At 40.4% G+C, this 22,793-nt stretch overlaps 1 long non-coding RNA gene across 1 annotated transcript; it reads right to left on the reverse strand.

Moving 5' to 3' along the window:
* Positions 1-15,695: 15,695 nt before the first annotated feature.
* On the reverse strand, positions 15,696-20,656 carry LOC149462262 (uncharacterized). Its single transcript, XR_016312684.1, has 2 exons — positions 20,090-20,656; positions 15,696-16,639 (listed from the first exon to the last, which is right to left on the reverse strand). It is a non-coding gene; the product is annotated as an uncharacterized LOC149462262 (long non-coding RNA).
* Positions 20,657-22,793: the final 2,137 nt, after the last annotated feature.

Below are 22,793 nucleotides of genomic sequence, written 5' to 3' on the forward strand. Positions count from 1 at the left end.
AAAAATTTAGCATGTCCACACTCTCTGACTTTCATTCCTCTTTTGGATCTACAGTTTGTGACAGTCCTCTCAAGCATTATATAAACTGAACATTATGTGCAGCTCTTTGGTGATGTCAGAAGCCGCATTTGAGGCCCTCTCTAGCACATAAGTTGACAATCACCGGTTTAATGTAAATGGGCAATTTAACTGTGTGTAAAAAAGGGTGGGAAAGCCACAGGAAAAAAAATGACAGGGCAGCATTGATGAGCCAGCAAAATATCACCACAAAAGTTAAAATTCTACATATCCATACATTGCTCAGTTCTTTTTTGATCAGGTATTTTACGGTTCCCCCATCCACACAATTGAGGTGGATTGAAGAATCCTGCCTACTGCACTATTGTATTCTGACAGTGGGGACTCCTCCGCTATCAGAATACACTGATCAGCACTGCAATTTATTGGCTGTAGCATTGATCAAACAAAAATTTTCCAACAAACCCATTTGTGAGAAGTCAATCGTTAGATCAACTTCCCATGACCGGGAACAGCCATAGATGGTTCAAAATTGGGAAGGTCTTTAATAAACTGGCCCAATTTTAATCAATCTATGGCCAGCTTTAGTGTCTGGCTGATTGGATTTGGAATGATTGGGTAGTTTAGATAGGTCGCCATAGTGCAAGGTTTTGTTATACTATTGCCAAAGGATTGTAAAGTCAGTTGTAACATGTATGGAGAGATTAATGGTAATCATTGACACCCGATTCACATTGTCCTGTGTTGATATTTTGCATAAAAAGATCATTTTACCATAGTGTGAAGCTAGCCTTAAAGGTTTTATTTACGAATAACAGACCTTTTTATATGCATAATTTGAACACATTTATAACATTAGACTGCTAAGCAAACATTACTTTTTTATGTGGGTGGTAAGTACTAAGAATTGGACAACAAGAAGTATATTTAATAAATAGGAAAGCACATCTTGTTTTGATAGGCTAAAAATATAAACTTGGCATTTATATGCACAATATTCAGTATTTTCAAGATTTTGGTTGAATATTGAAAGAATATCAGTGGTGTTAGGTTCAATTATTAAAAAACAGATATAAAGATACAGACAGTTTCTATGAGGATACATTGGGGTTGATTTACTAATTAAACTAACTGGAAAGTTTAAAATCTGGTGCAGCTGTGCATAGAAACCAATCAACTTCCAGGTTTTTTTGTTGAAGCGTAATTGAACAAACTGAAGGTAGAAGCTGATTGGCTACCATACACAGCTGCACCAGATTTTGCACTCCCCAGTTTTAGTAAATCAACCCCTATGTTTTGTTGGTGCCATTTAATCAAGCATATCAGAAGCATTTTCAGCAAATTCAAGTTACCTTGTTTTCATGCTGATCCTCTTGTTACAGTGATTGTTGGGAAGCAGTGATCTCTGGGTTTAGAAACTAAGTCTAATGCATGTTACTTGCACTTACCTCAATGATTGCCATCTTGAACAGGGCTGGGATAGGGTTCTCTGGTATCCAAGATGAGGATGTCAAAGAGGCCTCCCCCTGCACCCTGAACTTAGACAGAAGGAGCTTACTGATGGCCATTGCCTACCAAATCTAGGCTTGCAAATTTGGTCCATGAAAAACCAAGATGAATGAGGAAAAGCGCTGTGAAATGGTTATACCAGTATGGTTTATTCATAATGAGCATGTTAAAACAGATTCAGGTTTCCATTGACATTTTCATAAACACTATGAAACCTCCACAGTGAAAACTAGAGTGATTTGCAGCTTACACGGGAATTGGTTACATATGAGATATGCACACTTACATGGGCTCAAGCTGGACAAATGTAACCATGCATAAAATATTCAAGTCTAAACTTCAGCTTTAAAGGATATGTTCACCTTTCATAACATACATGGTACACCCATATTCAGGGTGTAACATGTAACATGTTATGAACGGACTGGCCCCCACTCCCCTGCTTTGACAGCTAGTGGGGGATCTTCTCTCCCCGCTGTCAAAATAAAAAAAAAAAGTCCTCTGTGAATGAGGAAACTACGAGTCCTGACAGCCGTAGCAGCTGTCGGCTTGTAGTTCTCAATAGTTTATTGAGTCCTCCTATCAGTATGTCAGCTTGACAATACATCCCGTACAGACAAACAGATATACTAACAGGTCTGCAGGAGACCTGTATGGCACCAGCAATCTGCTGATTGCTGGTGCAATGCTTTACAGGATCCACAAACAAAAAACAATAACTGTACATTTTTGTACCTGCAAAAAGATGAACTTATCCTTTAAGTTTAAATTAGGGTCAGCTACTTAACTTATATAATGCTGCAAAGTTGCAAGTGTGGTAAAGTCAGAGTTACTTACCTTCCCTTTCATCTCTATTTTTTAAGCATAAGAACTGTTGCTGGTCACTAAGTCATGGTTGATAAATACTGTAAATAAATATAATGAGGTTTACTCATGACCACATGAAAGACAATCCATGATTTTTCTTACTCAGTGTTACCCAGGAGACTTCTGCCACGTCATGCTTCTTTACATCTTGCAGACATTACTAACTTATTAAGCCATGCCAGACAAGGAGACCTCACAAACTTATACACTGGTGAACTCCACTAGGAAGGAGCTTCAGCTGCATTTTTATCTAAAGAGATCACAGGATCCTGGGGGCACTGCAAATACCTTGCAAGATGATTTAACCTATTAAAATGGAAAACAGCCAGATGTATCTGCAAAGATGCTGCACATATACAGCTATGGTGGGCTGTATGTATGCAATATACTTTTTATTTGTTATCAGTTCATGGAAATGATAACATTGCTACCAATTTACTGGTAATAATAATAGCAGCATAGTTACATAGTTAGTCTGGCTGAAAAAAGACAAATGTACATCCAGTTCAACCATTAAAAAAAAAGTTATAATCCTATACCCACAGTTGATCCAGAGGAAGGCACAAAACCCAGCAAAGCATGATCCAATTTACTCCTGCAGGAGAAAAAAATTCCTTCCTGATCCCCAGAGGCAATCAAATATTCCCTGGATCAACTATTATCTATAAATGTTAGTATCCAGTTATATTCTGTGTATCTTAGAAAGAATCCAGACCTTTTTTAAAGCAATCTACTGAGCTGGCCAAAACCAACTCTTGAGGGAGTCTATTCCACATTTTCACAGCTCTTACTGTGAAGAAACCTTTCCGTATTTGGAAATTAAATTTCTTTTCCTCCAGACGTAAAGAGTGCCCCCTTGTCCTCTGTGCTGACCTCAAGGTGAATAACTCTACACAGAGTTCACTATATGAACCACTGATGTATTTATACATGTTGATCATATTCCCCCTTAATCTCCTCTTCTCAAGAGAGAACAAATTCAGTTCCTCTAATCTTTCCTCATAGCTGATCTCCTCCATGCATCTTATCAGTTTGGTTGCCCTTTTCTGTACTTTCTCCAGTTCCCCAATGTTTTTTTTGCGAATTGGTGCCCAAAACTGAACTGCATATTCCAGATGAGGTCTTACTAATGATTTGTACCAGGGAAATATGATATCTCTCTCTCTGGAGTCTATACCTCTTTTAATACAAGAGAGGATTTTGCTTGCCATTATTAAGCTTGTGATCTACCAGAACTCCCAGATCCTTCTCCACCATTGATTCCCCCAGTTGTACCCCCCTAGTATGTATGATGTATGCATATTCTTAGCCCCCAAGTGCATAACCTTACATTTATCAACATTAAACCTCATTTGCCACATAGTTGCCCAATTAAACAGTGCATTGAGGTCAACTTGGAAGTTGAAGGCATCCTGCAAGGACGTTATTCCACTGCACAGCTTGGTGTCATCTGCAAAGACTGAAATGGTATTTATAATCCCAGACCTATATCGTTTATAAATATATTATAAAGTAAGGGTCCCAACACTGAACCATGGGGTACACCACTGACAACCCTAGACCATTCAGAGTATGAATCATTAACCACTACTCTTTGAATACGATCTTTTAGCCAGTTTTCTATTCATTTACATACAGATCTTTTCAAGCTGGTAGATTTTACCTTACACATTAGCTGTGTGTGGGGAACTGTGTCAAACGCTTTTGCAAAATCCAAGTACACCACATTTCCCAACACCAAGTATAGCAGTTTTAACTCTTCTTATACGTTAACATCATTATATCCATAGAAGAGATGCAGATACATTTTTTTAACTTAGCTCTGGAATGCATTGGCCATGCACAGAAGGCATGAAGCATAACCCAAAGCATACCACTCCAGGATTTTTCTTAGAAGCTTCTCTGTAGTCATTTACTATAACCTCTATATCTACATTTCTTCTAATCCTGTAAGGAGAACCAGGTGTTTCCACATAAAGAATTATAGATGTCCTAGCGGCTTTATCTCATATTTCTGGAAAAGATACTGTCTGCAGACATCACTGACTGTCGTAAAGGAACTGCCAGAGCTATGCATAAGGAATTAGTACTTGCCAAATTAACAGATTTTGAACAGCAAGAACAGTTGTACTGATGGAAGAGGACACATTAGCAGCAGTTTCAGACAACTGGCTGCTCTGTGCCTGGTAGAAGGAAAAGATTAAGGCTTTGCCAGCCACTCAACTACCTACGCATGCTGTGGCTGTACAGCATGTCTATTCTGAGATACAAAAGGCAGATGAGCCATGCCTCTAGATGGTGTGGCCTGATGATTACTTTGTCCTGCAAGAGCAGTTTGCCTCTTACTACGTCCGCATCCAGAACCTCTCCATTTTGGACTACCTGACATTTTTAATAAAAGGATTGCCTAAATGTAATGGCAGTTATGGCAATAGAGAAAATAAATATGTACTCCCTTGGTTCACACCACTTTATCACACAAGTATGCAGTGACATGCTGCAAACATGTCAAGGGCATCTTTCCCGTGTAAGCAACAAATGTACCCTGCAGACCCTAAAATAAAAAGACCCTAGCAAAATAAAATATACCCCCCCAAAAAAAAAAAAAGAACAAAAACAAACTACAATATTAAACCCCAAAACCATTTTAACCTAGTAAAGTATAAATGTGAAATAAATGAAAATAAAAGCATGACAAGAAAAAAGAAAAAAAAAGATGCAAAGGGAGCTCAGCAGCTAGACAGCAGCTAGAGTTATTGCTGACAAATACAAAAAGGTAATCTTAAAAAGGACTCTTGATTCAAAAAAGGAACAACCTGGATGTTATCTAAGTTGGTCATACACTGATTGAAATTTGTTGGGTTCCTGGTTTGTCATTTGTGTGGATGGAGGAATCTGTTAGTTGGCTAAATGCAAAACAAAAAACTAACAGTGTATGACTGGCATTAGGCCTGTGCATGTGAGTTACCCCATTAGAAGGCTCTACCAGACGTCCCAAACAACTAGATTTGCAGCGGTTGATTTGACATAGGCTCACAATAAGACAAATACTTTTGGCATAGGTATCCTGGAGGTAATACAATTACATTTAAGACCCATGACAACGTATAGCTAACATGTGCTTTTATCATTTTTTTAGCATTTGCCATAAAAAGTATCTATTTGTACTACAGCTAGAAATAATAGATGCACTTTGTATTTATTTCACTGCAAACACACTGAACTTCAGTCTACTGACTGATAGTAGATAGTAGTTTATCTGAATGGTGTGCAGAGGTGATTGACAGGACTGTTATGATTCACGCATGCAGTGACTCAAAGGCTTGAAGCCCGAGGCCCGAGAACTGAGGCCAGACAGGAAAGTGAGATGAATAGACAGGAAAGTAAAAGGAATATCCCAGTAAAAACATTGTTGCCTTAACTCCATATTTAGTCTGGAGACCTATTCTGGCTCTTGACCTTTTTACACAATAGCACCAGTGATGTTTTCAGCAAGTTATTTCTAACCTGTGGGATATTACAAGTCTCTGTCTAGTTAGCAGACAGCATAGTGTTGTCTACTAGGACAAATGGCTCACAGACAGTAGTCATCACAGGGTCACTAGCAGAGTTTTCCATAGTCCTGAAAGGGAAATTATTGTGGTTTGGTAGGGCTATGCTGACTCAAACAAGGTCTCCCTTTTGATATGTGGGGAAATACTCATTGAATGTATAGTTAAAAATAGTCGTAAACATACTATGACTAAAAATGGATGATTGTATCTTGGTAACAAAAGAAAATATCAGATTTAAATACCCCTTTACAACGAGCATGAATACATGAAGTCATAGGAGTTGATTTACTAAAACCAGAGAGTGCAAAATCCAGTCCAGCTGTGCATGGTAGACAATCAGCTTGTTCAATTATGCTTTAACAAAAAACCTGGAAGTTGATTGGTTTCTAAGCAGAGCTGCACAATATTTTGCACTCCCCTGTTTTAGTAAATCAACCTCCTAGGTTCATGTTCTTGCTGTTGATAACTCACCAATGGTGAAGCAGCTAGGGTTGACTCACCTAATCCTATTATGTCACTACCTTGTCAGCCAAATCAGCTAGATGTTGCTTCATTGCTGCAACCTCACTGCACATGATTCTACAGTGTTTTAGCCAGTAAGGCTGAGAAATCCATTAGGTGGCTGTTGCACCCCTGGCAGATTTTGCAAACGCCTTGCCATTGTCAGATTTCCCAGTGTAGATGTAAGAACGCTTGCCTGGCAACTCTGGGGTCCCGTACATATTTTACTAGTCTTTTCATGGGCTTGGATGGTCTGGTTTCTTCCCTCAATCCACAACATCCCAATGGATGGCTGCATGTGTCCATGCTTAGCTAAATGCCAATGACTTTTGGCACTTTCATGTTCGGGGAGAAGCACTGTATGCGCACGTGGGTAAATGTCGACAAAGAAGCAATCAGCGTTTATCCGAGCAATGCCATGTAGAGTCATTCACTTGTATTTCTGACTGTGCATGGCATGTGTGGCTCCCAGGGCACGAGAAAGTGCTGGGGATTTTCTGCCTCAGCACACAGGAGCTGCTAAGTGTCTAAGAGGCCTGATGATGTTTTCTTCTGTAGTTGTATTTGGGTACGCTGTAAAATAACAGTGAACTCCATGCAGCATGCTGACATTAGGTCATAAAAAGTCTAGCCGTCCACATTAAGATGGCTGTGAATACTGCTGTGTGCGCGTCTGAATTTATGCAGATGACTAAGGCTTATGAAGGAGGCAGGTAGCTGAACATTTCTCCAAGACTTGTCATCATATAACACCTGTCTGGAAGCCTGGGTGGCTGACAACTAGAATGACTATCTGAGAACTAATTACACTCTGTAGTGTCTGTTTTTCTGTCTGTGCAACTTTCCCTGGATGTTTCACATACCATTAACCTTTGTTCATCATTGTTTCACATATAGCAGTTCATACGCTATGCCCTAAGCTGTTCACATTCCTAGACTCTATTAATAGAGATATCTCTTTAACACAAGGAGGTGAATAAGTTGGTTCTGGCGTCATTACTAATAATATCAATTATGTAATTATGCCAGTACGACCTCCACTTTACATATGTCATTTCAGCAAGAAGTACTGTGCAGTACAGGATATGTACAGTATAAGCATTGATCATTATTAATGAGGACCTCCTGCGCTACCTTACAATACCCAAAAATAAGATGAGGAAAAGCTGCTGGTACCTGACCATGTACCAAAAAAGGATAATATGCTAAAATGAAAATGAAATGGTGCTGTGCTAATCCAATTTCACAATATCACATAGTCAAAATGTGGTAAATACTAATAATACCAACCCCCAATGATTGAAACAAATGGTTAAACCAACTAGTAAAAAAGAAAATTTTTTAAAATATATATATATAGAATAGAATAGACAAGAAAACCATAAACCAATGAAATATGGTCTTGTGAAATGGTGATCTATCCCTACAAAACAAAGAGAGCATTAACCTACCTGGCGGTATTCCCGAGTGTAGCTCGGGGTAAAGTTTCAGTACCAAAAGTGGTAACCCCAAGCTACACTCGGGTTTACCATGCGGCGTTGCACAGGGATTCCCTACAGCGCTTACCTTGTCCTTCGCTCCCGCGATGTGTCCCCTGCCGCATCCCCGGCCAGCTCCTCTGGCGATGCCGGCATCTGGCTTCCGTGTTCCGGTCCCTGTGACGTCGGGACGTACAGGCGCCGGAACCAGCGGCAAATTTGAAAATTTAAAAAAAATGAAATTTTTTTTAAAACGATTATTTCATAGCAAAACATTCCTGTATCAAAGCATTTCACATACATTTTGTCCCTAGTGCTTTGTCCTGTGCCCTGCCTGCATTTTGACTGTTCTTTCTGCCTGGAAACTTAGAAAAGTCCACGGCGTCCAAAAAGCGTCCCTTTAGGTCAAAATCGGTTTTAGACCAGCTAGAGAACAGCGATAGTAAATCAGAACTACTTGCAGAATTGAGTGATAATGATTCATGGGGGAAATTCGTCATCAGCACTGAAAACGATTTTGCGACTTTGCTCAGTGATGTGCGAACTTGGCGCTATATTTCAAATTTCAGTGTTTTTGGTTTGATTATATTATTGAATTAAATGTGTTATTATTATATTATTATTTTTTATGAGTATTTATTAAATTATAATTTATGATTTCGTGTTTCAAGTATTGTCATATCCGGAATGTTTACTAGACTCTTGTTCGGACAGATTTCAGGGAGTTATTCCTAAATTACAGCCTACAATAAAAAAAAATACATATTTCCATGCAAAAATATGGTACCGCTTTCAGCACCAAAAATCTGAAATAATCATACCGCCAGGGAGGTTAATTCAGTGACAATGGTGAATATGTAATCACATATAGCAAATCTATAAAATAGAATAGACAAGAAAACACATAAAGACCATCAAAGCATGGTCTTCTGGATAGTGACTTTCTAGGTACACATAGAAAAGGCGTCACTAATGTACACTCCAGTGAGAATTATTAGTGAAAACAAAATATGACCATACATGGTCTATAATAGTGAAAATAAAGTGACCTGATCCACTAAATGGGATCAAAACACATAAGTGACATCACAACTAAGCCCAAAAGCCATCATAAACAAACAAATAAAAGTAAATACATAAGTGAAACCCAGAAAAAATTTCCAATTTGAAATACGCTAAAGTGACACTTGTGTAAGTGAATGAATCTAATACGTAAATCCCCGAATTTGGGATACTGTAAATCACATCCAATATTTGTGTTAAAAAAGGTTATTTATGAAAAGACTACAGTGTCATAATACAATAATGACATATAAAAATTTTGAAAAACTGTGGAGTCCAAAGAAGATCTGTTGGATTCAAATAGTGCAGGTGATAGTGTTGAGATTGTATACAAAAACAGGGAAACAAATCCGTAATCTGTATTTCCGCTGAAATACAAGCTCACCGCCTTGGAGTGACCCCAAGGGGCCAAAACGCCTTATTTGTAAAATTAAGTAGGTATCCACAGCCCTAGACCACCGTCATAGGTAATATGGTTCAGCAGCGTTGATATCCCCCTCACGGGTGGGTAGAGACACGGCCGGGTCCCCCTCAGGGATGATGTAGTAAGAATCAGCCAGCTTACATAGATTACAATAATGGAAAGAGAAAGAGATCTCCCATAGTGTAAAACGGCTTTAATGTTAAAATAATGTATAGCAAACTGCCCACTCACAATTATTAAAAGGTTTTACAAGCAGAAAAAAAGAAGAACCTCATGCTGTGGGTGTACTTGCATGGGTGTCTAGGGTGAAGCAAGATGGCGTCCACGCTGGAAATTCGTCACCATGTCCCTACGCGTTACGTCCCATTAACACGTGACTTCCTCAGGGGACCCTTTGTCAGAGTCTGTATAATTAGAATTGGGAGGCTGCAGGTTATGCGTAATTGAAATGGTAAGCTACCTTACTATTTGCACCCTAAAACACGTCATTAGTGTATCTTCCAGACATATCCACTACTGTTCATCAACTGCACAGATCTGCAGCCCAGTTTGAGGTGCTCCTTTTAGGCTGGCTAGAAGAGGGTAGTGTGTGTGCAGAGCTAATTATGCAACCAGATAAAACAATTTTTTTTAGAATTTTCTGGTTAATGTAATAAAGGGCAAATCATACAGCAAAGTGATAGTTATTCCAAAGTATCCGCAAGAACAGTAGGACATCTTTTCACTTCTATGGCAAGGCAGTTCATTTGGCAGACTCACATCCAGCAGTATGCACGAGTATTGCTCCTTTATACAGGTACACTTAGACTTTACAGTGGGCTTCCCAACCAGGGTGCTGTGGTGGCGTATACAAGAATGTGCCAAACTAAGCAGCAGGCTGGACACCAAGGTCCCTCCCCACACTCAAGAAGTCTCAAGAGCTGCTAAAGCCTGTCCCTGTTTTGTCCTTGCTCCTCAAGAACCTTTCCCTGCATTAACAATATCTCCCCCTAGCAAGTGTGCATGTATCCCCACCAGGGGTGGACTGACAACTCATGGGGATCATGGGGCTCCTTTGTCCTTGCCCAAACTCAAAAAAGCCTATGAAAAAGGTACCTGGGACATCTCATGGGGCCCCCTACTGACCCCAGGCCCTTGGGCAGTGCCCGAGTTTCCAAATGGTCAGTCCGCCCCTGATCCGCACCTATATACCCTCTACACAGCAGGGCGTACCAAAAATAACTCAGCAGGGACTATATAACACCTATCTGGGTAAAGATGCCTGCTGAAATCGCAGACACAGGCTCCACAGAGATGGCTGGCAGGAGCCCAATGCAGAGGACAAGTCAGTTCTCTGCAGGGTTTATCTGGTGCCAGAGGTATGCAGCGATCATATGATGGCTATGTTTACTTCTGGTAGCTAACCAGGAAATGAACAGTTGATCTGCTTCTCGCTACCTCACCTTCCATGCTGACACCCACTTGAGTGAAAACGGCGCTCAGAAAACAGGAGTTGATGGCAACACCCAACTAAAGGAGTGCTTCTTTTACATCCAAGCTGCAACAGACTCCATTTATGACACTCTAATATGCCTGACCCAAATGGGCTTAAAAGTTTAATTACCCCCCACTACCTACTGCAGCTTGGATTTAGTAAAAAAAAGATTTGCCAGAATTCAACCTACATTGACAATGAGAGGCTGATCTAGATGGTCACTTGTCCTGTTGAGAGTAGAAAGGCAAGCCATTGTCACCCAAATGGTTTGAAAATATGGAAACAGCTGGGGGACCTTGCCAATACAAAAATAAATAAATAAATTCAGCTGGGGGAGGGCTGTCTCATATGGCTTAGAGGTCAACATGAATAATTCACAAATCCTTTTAATTGCAGGTTTAGGGGATACCTTAAAGCTGGATGAGTGTACCCCACCGCTACAATACACAACTCAAGCACAGTTATCCATTCCCTACACTGAAGCACAGTTATCCATTCCCTATTTGGCCAATGCAAACATAAATAAAGAAATGCAGCTGGGACAGGTCTGTCTCATACGGCTTTGAGGTCAACATGGATCATGGATAATTCACAAATCCCCTTAATTTCAGGTTTGGGGGATGCCTTAAAGCTGGATGAGTGTGCCCCACTGCTACAATACAGAACTCAAGCACAGTTATCCATTCCCTACACCTTATTAGCTGCCGTGGAGCTATAATAAGTGTCAAAGGCTGTCCAAGGCATTATAGGCCAGTGCCATAATTAGCTAAAAGCAATTTTTCCCAAAATTCCCCCAAGTTCAAATCCTGGAAATATATTGCAATATAATATAAAATATATTTCAGTTTCAGTCTTTATCGTATTCCTAGCAGGGAGCAGTCCAGTTTATAATAACTGCCTAATATACAGCACACCCTTGCTAATGTTCTATTTTTAATGTCCAAGAATATTAGGAAGTTAATTTCTAGTGACCATCCTCACCCCCCTCTTTTTTCCCAAGAACCACTTTATGGAATGTAAACATATAAAGAGAAAGTTTTGGTTTCATTTCTCACTGTCCAATTTGATCCCAATACACAGTGGGGTGAATTTACCATAACTGGAGCAGGCAAAATCTGGAGCAGCTGTGCATAGTACCCAATCAGCTTCTAGCTTTAGCTTGTACAATTAAGCTTTGAAAATGAGAAAGAGAAGTTGATTGGTTGCCATGTGCAGCCTTTTCGGATTCTGGCTGCTCCAATTTTAGTAAATTGTCCTCACAAACTACTGTCCCTTTCAAAGTGAATGTGCTTTAGTACTGCTACTGCCTGCAATGCACTTGTCTTCAGTTCGGTTTTTGTGACTATCCATAATAAATATGACATCAGCAAGCAGGATCTTGTGACTTGTCCCCTTGCCAAAGAAGGCATGTGCCCTGTATTTTGCAGCTGCAGTCACTGACCAAAGGCAGAATGTGGCCTTTGTCTGTGCACTGTGTGCCATTCCTGGTATGTGTGACTAAGTCGGATTATCAATTTGCTGTCACATGTTGCTTGCACTGAGTAAAATTATCACATGCTGGTTACACTGAGTTAAATTATCTTTATTTTTAGATTTTAGATTTTGCTGATTTGGGTTTAATATGTATATATTAAATAGTAGCATCTATTGTGTTGTGTGCTGTTTAGTATTCAATGATGCAGTACAAAAATAGTAAGATAATGCAAAATGTAAAAATTAAATGTAACCAATCAGAAATACCTTTCAACCTATCTGACTATAAGAAGCAAGAGTTCAGATTTGTTGCTATGAGTTACGACATTTTGCCCAGAAAAAATACTTTATTGGGCAAGAAAAGAACAATTAAAGGAATGTACAAGAACAGCAGATAAAAGGGATAATCTGTTTACTGCTCTCATCAGTATTGCTGTCTGTAGTACTTTATGGGATTGTAGGCTGCACATCTGCAATAATAAAGCTGAAATCATTATTAATAAACAGAAAACAAAATATGTGGTATTACATGGCAGCAGCACCTTTATTGGTTTATAAAATGAAAAAGCAAAATAACTTTATTAAATTTAATAAATACTGAGCGAGATAATATAAATATTCATTCAACAAGGTCCCTCCTTCATACAAGGGTGACAAAACCACATAAAGTGCCATTGAAAAGGGTGGGAGATGAGCTCGCCGAGCCAATCCTGGTCAACTGCGATGAGAAGCTAATGGCGTCGTTATATAGTGTTGGTCATTGCTATAGAAATCTGGAAAGGCACATGTTTCCCACTGAAAGTCTGAGTGACAGTCTCAAGTAAATCTTAAAGGGGCAGTAACAGAAAATATTGATCCACACAATTTTTTTTGTTATATTGGAGAAGTATTATGCAGCCATAATCCCATGTGCATGGGCCCTAATTTGTGCCCTTTTTTCATTCTAGCAAGCATGTTATAAGAGAAACATGAACCTGCTATTGCTGATCATTTATTCTGAAAGTGTGTATTTGCCTGGCTGTCATACTGACCTTAGGGCCATATTTCTGCAAATGCTGACAGGGTAGTGCACAGTAACCCACATATACTGCCAAGAACACTTTTTATATAATAAATGGTTCTAGGCTGATGATCCACCTGCCAGGGCAATCTGGTTAGATACGCATGGTTAACATCCATACACATTTTGGAATAGTTTGCTGTCTGTTTGCCTAGAAGCAAATTGGTTGTAGAATACGGCAACAGTTTGTGTCATTGACTTGGAACAAGTATTCACATCAGATACTTTGACTTTACTTTTCTAAACTGTGTACTTTCTTCAGGTCAGTGACTGGAAAGAGGCTAGTGTTGCATCCCCATTTGTTCCATGAATCATTAAAGAACCACACAGATTTCCATAGCGACTATACAGTTTTTGTTTCGAAGATCTGTTGGTTTTGCTCCAAAACACATTTCACCACTGTAGTATGTCCCAACCAAAACAGGGCTTTTATTTGGTAGCAATATTGAATTCATATAATTTTATCATGTAGGCTTTAATAATGAATATAGTGGGGAAAATATTAAAAAGTCCATTATTTTTCCTCCATTACTTATTTATAGAAGTTGCACAACCACCATCCCAAAATAATCATCAAAGTCTCTTGAGCAGAAGGATATCACAGAAGTGTCATTATGTAACAAACGGGAATAGTAAAGCCCAAAGTTAACATCTGTGTTGTGCATTTTCAGTGAGCTGATGAGGAGAGAATGGAGTTGGTGCTGAATGGGCACACATAGCAGTGGCTTGGGAGTGAGCCTGCTTGGATGCCCCCATAGCAAACTGTTTGCTGTAGGGGCACTCGGCAGGATGGAGGGGCCTGGAGCGCTGGCAGGAGACCCAAGAAGAGGAGGGTTGCAGCTGCTTTGTGCAAAACTATTGCACAGAACAGGTAAGTATGACATGTTTGTTAATAAATAAAAATATGAAACTTTAAAATCACTTTAAGGAAATAGGAAGATAGTAGACAGTTTGAAAAGGTTTAAAATCACCATTGCACAAGCAATGAATACTTAAAGTTGAAACTAAACCCAATGATTTAACAGTTCTCTAAAACAGTTACATTCAAGGCATGCCTTGAATGCTAACTGTTGCAGTTACAAATGTGCTGTCAAGCCATCAAATGGCTGGTGTCATAGATGATCATGGCAGAGCTTCACAGAAGCTGCAGATCAAACAGAAGCTAAGATGGCAGCTTCCCTGGCTTTAAAGGATGAGGTTTTACTATAACTTTAGGTAACAAGCTCAAATGTCATCCAGTGTATTTTTTTAGACCTCAGGGTTAATGAGGAATTTTTCTATTGTATTTTTTTATGTGTATTTATGTATGTTCTAAAACTTTGTTGGAATATATATATATATATATATATATATATATATATATATATATATATATATATATAAAACAGTCTCTTTTCCCAGAATATCTTACTTTTCCAGAGCCTGCTCACAATCACGTAGAATGACCTAGAGAGGTTCCTGTGCTTCTTTCTATTAAGCTGCTAAGCTATAGGTTATATGGTTATCCAATGGAGAAACCAGAGTATACTCAATTTGTCAACAACCCTATGACCACCTCCAAGCCAAGGTGAGCATCTGGGTTGGTATAATATTCATAGCTGCAATGTCAACCATTGAGAATCCTTCAAAGAACCCAAATGGTCAGCACTAACCATCCATTCTGAATATGCAATCTCCTATTGATCTATCAATACTTATGTTGTGCCTGAGCCTGCTTGATTGGATATACTATAATTTGGATGGACTGATTAGGTAGGACATCACACTTCAGTTATGGTAAATCTAAGGAGAATTGTACAAAAAGATTATATAATGAGATTGAAAGGTCTGTGGTCATCTTAACAGCTGTAATGCCTGACCCATTGACCCAGGCTCATCAGGGATGGACTTGGTCCAAACAAAATTCATAATATGACATAATTCTGGCACCACTAGATCAATCAACAGTGGCTGGTAGGAAATATGACATGCAAAGGTCATACTGGGCCTGAAAGAACCCAACAAAATAGCTGATAACCAAGAAAGCCTAGAAACAGGGCCTATGTAAAAGCTTTTCAGCTATGTAAGACAAGTATTTTAGAGTCATCTCGTTATTAAGCACCCTATGTGACTTTCTACTGACATTTTTCACTAGAAGACTGGATTTCTTTATAATAAGTAGAATGTTTTCATGTAACATGCTGCATTTCTCAAATCCTTGGTGGCATGACAAATGCAGGTGAGCACTCTTTTAGCTGTAAGAGAATATTTACTTGGATATTCTGTAACACAAATATTATCACACAAGTCTTTTTTTTTTATTCAATCTCAGTTTCTATTTCAGTTATTTACGCTTCATCATAAGCAAGTAGCTTTCATGCACACTTTTGTTCAGTACTGTAAATGTAGCAAGTCACTGATTGGCTGCCTCTGACATCAGCTATAGTTTTTTCTTCCTTCACAAACATTGATACATAAACATATTTTAAATGCAATTGATTCACCAGTTTACAGATGAGAATATCAGGGAGCAGTGTAATGCTCCAGTATAATGAGGAGTTTAGTATATCTATACTCTGTATCCAGTACATGTATATAGACTTCAGATAATGGTTGGACGAGATCCATTTGCACAACCATAGTATTTATTTTTAATAATCAAAGATTATCAATGAGAACATGCATATTCGTTCAACAGGAGTTTGCAAGTTGGGTTCTACCTTATGCCTGGGAAGCAACAACTGTTTGCCAACCTTGTAGATCAGCTAATCTCATGAGAATGATCACAAAGGAATGTCAAAAGATACCTGCTTATATACTGGGAGACTATAGTCTCCTTTACAATTGAATATTCAAAGTCACCAAAATATATGTAAAACAGCAAAAACAGATATAAAAGACAGAAATGAATGCAGCTCTGTAATCATCAGTACATCATGAAATTAATTTTTTCGCACAAGTAGTAAAAGTACATAAGTTTGACCTAGTATCAGCCTCTTGCAGTCCCTGTAGGGCAGGGCTGGTGAGAAGAAGCAGTACAAAGAGTTCATGTGCTGACAAGAAGCATGCTAATAGGAGGAGACAGCAGGGTGACATAGAGTTGAGCTCATCACTGTGCTGCTTCTCCTTTCACTGTCTAGTCAGACACTGGTGCAGGCCTAAGATGATCTGGGCTCAGAAGAAGTGGATTGAATGATACTGGCCATCCGACTGAAGACATCTAGTGGCAGAAAAAAAGGCCTGTGGAAGAAATCAATTGATTGAAAAAGCAATTTTTTGTAATATTGTATTAAGCTACAGTATATATTTACATAGACAAATGGTTATCACATTACCTATTCAGATTGATATGAAATTGCTGCTAGAGGCCCTCCCCCACTTTGTCCAAAATTATGAATTTATGTTGGGGCTTGTTAGGGATAAATTTGAGCAGCATATAGTAACGAACTGCTCTCATCAGCGGTTGGTGAACTCTGCTCCAATTAGTAGAGAGGATGCACAAGGCAGATGAATTTTTCCGGTTGGAGACTGACAAAGAGCCATGTAAATGCTAATTGGCATTCCTCTTATCCTAGAGGAACACATTGGGAGAGATTTACTAAAGCTGGTTCGCTCTGAATCTCATTCACCTGTGCATGGTAGTCAATCGGCTTCTAAGCTCGGCTTGTTCAATTAAGCTTTAGCAATAAAACCTGGAAGCTGATTGGTTTCCATGCAAAAGTGCATAAGATTCTGAGTAAACCAGCTTTAGGAAATAAACCCCAGAATCCTTACACATTTTCCCACAGGTGAAAAGATTTCCCGATCTTTGCAAGGTTATCCATCTTTGGCACGGGTGGTGAGTGGAACATCGCAAATATTAAGAGGGCAGCACGGCGCATCGCCGTTATTGTCTTGATACCCTGAGTGACAACCATATTGACTCTCTCTGTGTCACTTATTCACTACAGGATGGGGACATCATGTTACATTTCCTGAAAGGTGTACAGCACCCTACTTTTATTACATGGCATGGATACCCCTACATTCTGCACCACAGATTCATAATAAGGGAGTTATATAGCCTGAACGCTGGCGGTGAAGAATCCCTATATTACAATGTCAGGGCCCTGCCACTTCAACTATAGATGGCGGATGCTATATGGAGATATTACTATGGTCACAAAGTTTATTTTATTCCATTACTCTGGATATGACTGTCTCTACTTAAGATCTTACCACTCATTTTGCTCTACAGTGCCTATTTTGGAATATCACGTATTTCTGTGTGTTACACAGTCAGTAGAATTGCATTTACACTGCTTTAGTCTCTCTCTGATCATTTTCCTGAACTGAATGTTTAGGTTTAATATTGGGTTCCCGAATCCATCTATTATTGGTACCAATATATTTGTCATATGCAGCATTGCATTTCTGATGTTTAGCCTTATGGTACAATTTTTTGAACACATCCCCTACATGGTTGTGTAACCTGTGTGTCAGTGCTGCTTAAGTACTAGATCTAGTGTCATTACATTTACAGCACTTTATATTTATGACCGGTCATGATGTCTGTTTTTAACCTATTGGTTTTAGGCCATACTTTGTTGTATTGTCTCATCTTGTGGTGATGGCTAACTGAGGTATTCACATACCTGTATACACATATATGTCTATATATGCAATTTTTGTATTAAAGCATAATTTTTGAGGAATTTTTGAGTACCGCTTTCTATTCATAATGTAACCGCTTTTTCTGTGAATCTCTTTCCACATCTCCCTCTTTTTGATGAAAAGATTTCCCCGCTGATGGAGAATAGTTGGGGAGAAGGTACCTACCTGGTATAGAGAAGAGTCTAAATAGCATAGAGAGAGGGTCCTACCTGGATTTAAATTTAAATTGTTATTGTTTTACATGCTATATACTTGCGCTATTTGTAATGGCATATATATATATATATATTATATATATACTGTATATACAGTCCTGCATTGGTTCTTTGTTCTTTCACTAACTGTGATAGTCATTCCTTTTGTCAAGGTTGTCATTTAGCATTATTCTTGTTCATAGTGCAAAAGGCATGCTTTCTATGCCTGAGCTGAAATCAAGGTGTACCAGGCACCATGGCCATTACCGTTTATTAGTATATCCGGAATGTTTCAGCAAACATACTGACGTTCAGAAAGAATAACACCATTTAATGTCCACAGCTGGCCTGGGAAAAAAACCAAATCATTGCATAACAGGCAAAGGCTGGGATATAAAATCTAGACTGCAGGTGTTCTGTGCATGAATATTTATGTGGGATTCTTTTACCATTTGGAGGAGAAAGAAATTAAAACTTAACATATACTCATTAAAGCCATACTAAATACTCATACTCTTAGACCTTTCCACTGCCTTTAATACAGTCTACCACACTCTCCTCCTCAGTAAACTCCTCTCCCTTGGCTTCTGTGACTCTGCTCTTTCATGGTTCTCCTTTTACCTTTCTCAGCACACTTTCATCATCACATACAACTCTTCCGCTCCTCTGCATTTTTCTATTGGGGTACCCCAAGGCTCCACCCTTGGGGCCCTTCTTTTCTCTCTCTACACCTCCTCCCCGGGCCAATTGAAAATCTACCTATTGTTCCACTACCACCTCTACATTGATGATACCCATATCTATCTCTCTACTCCCAAGATCATCCCCTTGATCTCCTCACGTATCACAAATCTGTTGAGCAACATATCAATATGGATGTCACACCACTTCCTCAAATTCAATCTTTCTAAAACTGAGCTCCTAATATTTCCTCCTAACCAATCCCCCACTCATGACTTTACCATTAAGCACAACAGCACAACCACTGGTCCCTCCCCACATGCCAGGATGTTAGGTGTATTTCTAGACTCTGACCTCTCCTTCGGGCCCCACATTCAATCACTGGCTAAATCCTGCCGCCTCAACCTCTGCCACATTTCCAGAATTCGCCCCTTCCTGACTAACGACACCACAAAATAATTTATCCACACCTTAGTTATAATCCCCCTTGATTACTGCACCTTCCTCCTCACTGGCCTACCCTTACACAGGCTATCCCCCCCTTTAGTCTATTATGAATGCTGCTGCTGGACTTATACACATTACCAACCCATCAGTGACTGCTGCCCCTCCCTGCCAATCCGTTCATTGGCTTCCACTAGTTCAACATATAAAATTCAATACCAGCTACATCACCAACATCATCTGCAGATATCATCCAAACAAACTGTCCGCTCCACTCCTCCCAAGACATCTTGCTCTCTAGCTCCCTTGTCACCTCCTCCCATACTTGCCTCCAGGACTTCTCAAGAACCTCTTCCACAGAGGCAGCTCTAGGATTTATGAGGCCTTTAGCTAAACGTAGATATGAGGTCACACTCATTTCCATAATGAAAAAAGTGCTACCTTTGCGACCCTGGCAGTTCAGCCAATGCAATAATTCTAATGCACTGTTAAAATACCAATTTGTTAAAGAGGTTTGCAGCAGTTTTCAGTCGAACAGGTGTCCCCATGTGAGGGTTGCCCCTCACCACCTGTTATAGTGAAAACTGCTGCAACAGACCACCTTCTGCAGAGTGAATACAGAAAGGTAAGGGGGAGTTATAGATTTAAGGGGAACCTATATATCAGTGCCTCCCCTTACCTTACTGCATTCATTCCCCCCTTACATCATTGACCCTACCCTCAGACTAACTTGACGGCACTGTCACTGGCCTCCTCTTAGGTGAACCGTGCGGGGTTCAGTCAGTCCTCTCTGGCTCCAGCTTGGCAGCTCTGGTTTCATCCCATCTTCTCCTCTCACAGTAACACATCTGAATCCTCCTGTGACCCCCGTTTCAGCTGCGCTTCCACTCTTGACTTCTCTTCAGGCTCCCCCTCAGAGACTGCGGACATGATACAAGAGATGGTTAGAGACTGCTGACATACTACAGGAGATGGTTAGTGGCTGTGGACACAATGCAGGAGATGGTTAGAGTCTGCAAACACATTACAGGAGATGGTTAGAGGCTGAGGACACGATACAGGAGATGGTTAGAGGCTGCTGACGCAGACCAGGTAATGATTAGAGGCTGTGGACACAGTATAGGAGATGGTTAGAGGCTGCAGACATACTACAGGATATGGTTATAGGCTGTGAGCATGGCACAGGAGATGATTACAGGTTGTAGACATGATATAGTTAAAATCTCAATACCACTCACCAGTTACCTGGTGACACGGACAGATGCCCGGCGGGAGGCTCTCCCGCCTCCAGTCCTCCGCTCTGGCTCTTGGCTGTTGCTGTTCTTAAAAAGTTGCAAAGTGGTGCCATGATGTCACCACCACCCGCCCCCCCCGCACCTGAGCCAAGCCGAATTCAGCCGAGCTTGCCTGGTCTCTCTTTGCGCATGCGCAGTGGGAAAATTGTCTGAAGGCCATTTTTTCACGAGCAGCCGCCGTCCATAAATGGACATTTACAGACAGTCCATAAATGGTTAAAATTCACGGATTGTCTGTAAATTTAAGGATGGTTGGCAACCCTGAGCCCAATCCACCTAAGGAACAGCCCAAACCAGCTAAGAGACAGTTCAAACCAGCTAAGAGAGAGCCGAATCCAGCTAAGAGATGGTCCAAACCAACTAAGAGATAGCCCAATCCAGCTAAGAGACAGTCCAATCCAGTTTAGAGACAGTCCAAACCAGCTAAAGGATAGCCCAGTCCAGCTAAGAGACAGTCACAGAGAGAGACCCACATCCAAGCAGCATTAATAGATAAGGCCCTCTGTCCTGCATCATTGCCAAATGCTAATCCATAATTACCTATTCCAAGGCAATGCTGGTCTATACAATGTCTCTGGGCTGGCTCTGCTGTTTCCACAGTGCAGCAAGTCAGTGACTGTCTGAGGCCTAGCACTAGTGGCTACAACGTCAGTCTTCCACTAAGGCTGCTCCTGCCTCCTGGGTCCCAAGTATGACTGCCACCAACAAGGAACGACACCTCCGGTTTACAGGGAGAGGGGCAGAGTGCGGTTGATGTGAGTGAGTGCAGTGCAACTGAGCCGCTGCTCCAGAAGTATTGAAGCTGTTGAGACAACTGGAGCCCGGAACCTAGCTATTGCCGACTTAAGCGGTGGCACAGTGTTAGCACAGCAGCCACCACTCCACTTACTCTGTCGCAGCTCTCCAGAGTCCATGTCAGTCTAAAAAATGTAACTAGGCAAATTAGGTAGCCAAGAGGCCCCTGTAAGTGTGAGGCCTTAGGCGACTGCCTAATTTGCCTAATTTTAGAGCCGCCTCTGCTCTTCGATTCTCTGAAACTCCCTACCCCAGTATGTCCAGTCAGCCCCCACCCTGTCTGCCTTTAGGCAGTCTTTGAAAACTCACTTATTCAGGAAAGCCTACCCCACTTCCATCTAAGAACTGTACTTGAGTCACCTCCATCAAATCATCCCCTGCAGCTGTCATCTTTTGTGCCACCTACCACTTCTATTAGATTGTAAGCTCCATGAGCAGAGCCCTCCTTTTCCTTCTGTATAGAACTGTATTGTAATTGTATTGTCCCCCTTTATATTGTAAAGTGCTGCGCAAACTGTTGGCGCTATATAAATCCTGTATTATAATAAAAATAATTATTAAAGCTGCACTCCAGCCAAACCTCTTTATGTTTTGGATTGAGTATAGAATGGGTGGAAGTCATGTCAGCTTCTTATTTCTGTAGTAGTTAAGTTGCATTGTCTGATTGGGGAAATCTGTGATCCTGTTTACTGTCCTGTGTATCCAGAGATGTCACCCAAGGCTGGATGTAAGAAATTTTGTCTCTTCTCCAGTGTATCAGGACATGAGCTGCATCCAGGCCCGAGTATATCCTCTTCGCTACCCTGGTAACAAGCTTGTCCTGATCTCCTCTCTGTTGTCCATCTGTCACCTGTCATCACTTGTTTGTCTAAAGATTACACTTCAGCCTGATGTTTCTATACTCTCTATTGGTTTTATTGGTTTGTTTGTTATATGTCCCATTTGTAGCCAACTCAAGTGTACATTCAGACTGTGAAAAGCAGCACAGTCTATATCTCCTCCAGGGGTTCCCCAGTGAATACCAGACATTCCTTAAACATCCACCATGCTTACTACTGGTGCATCTCAGAGAACCTTCTTCTGTCTCTGCATACCAAACTATGTTTTTTTTAAAATTCCCTATAATAGCACCACCCTGCTGTTTGATTCAAACCAGTAAAATCCCACGCAGACACATGGAAAACATACAGGTTGCATGTACGCAGTGTTCTTGGTAGGAACTGACAGTTGCAAGGCAGTCGTTCTAACCAGTGTTTTCACCCTACTTGCTGTTTGCAAAATCCCTTTTGCCTGGGTTGACATACATTATATTGCCAAAAGTATTGGTACACC

This window comes from Staurois parvus, unplaced genomic scaffold (genome assembly GCF_062004578.1).
Source record: "Staurois parvus isolate SC_StPar_1 unplaced genomic scaffold, SC_StPar_1.0 ptg000178l, whole genome shotgun sequence".
NCBI lineage: Eukaryota > Metazoa > Chordata > Amphibia > Anura > Ranidae > Staurois > Staurois parvus.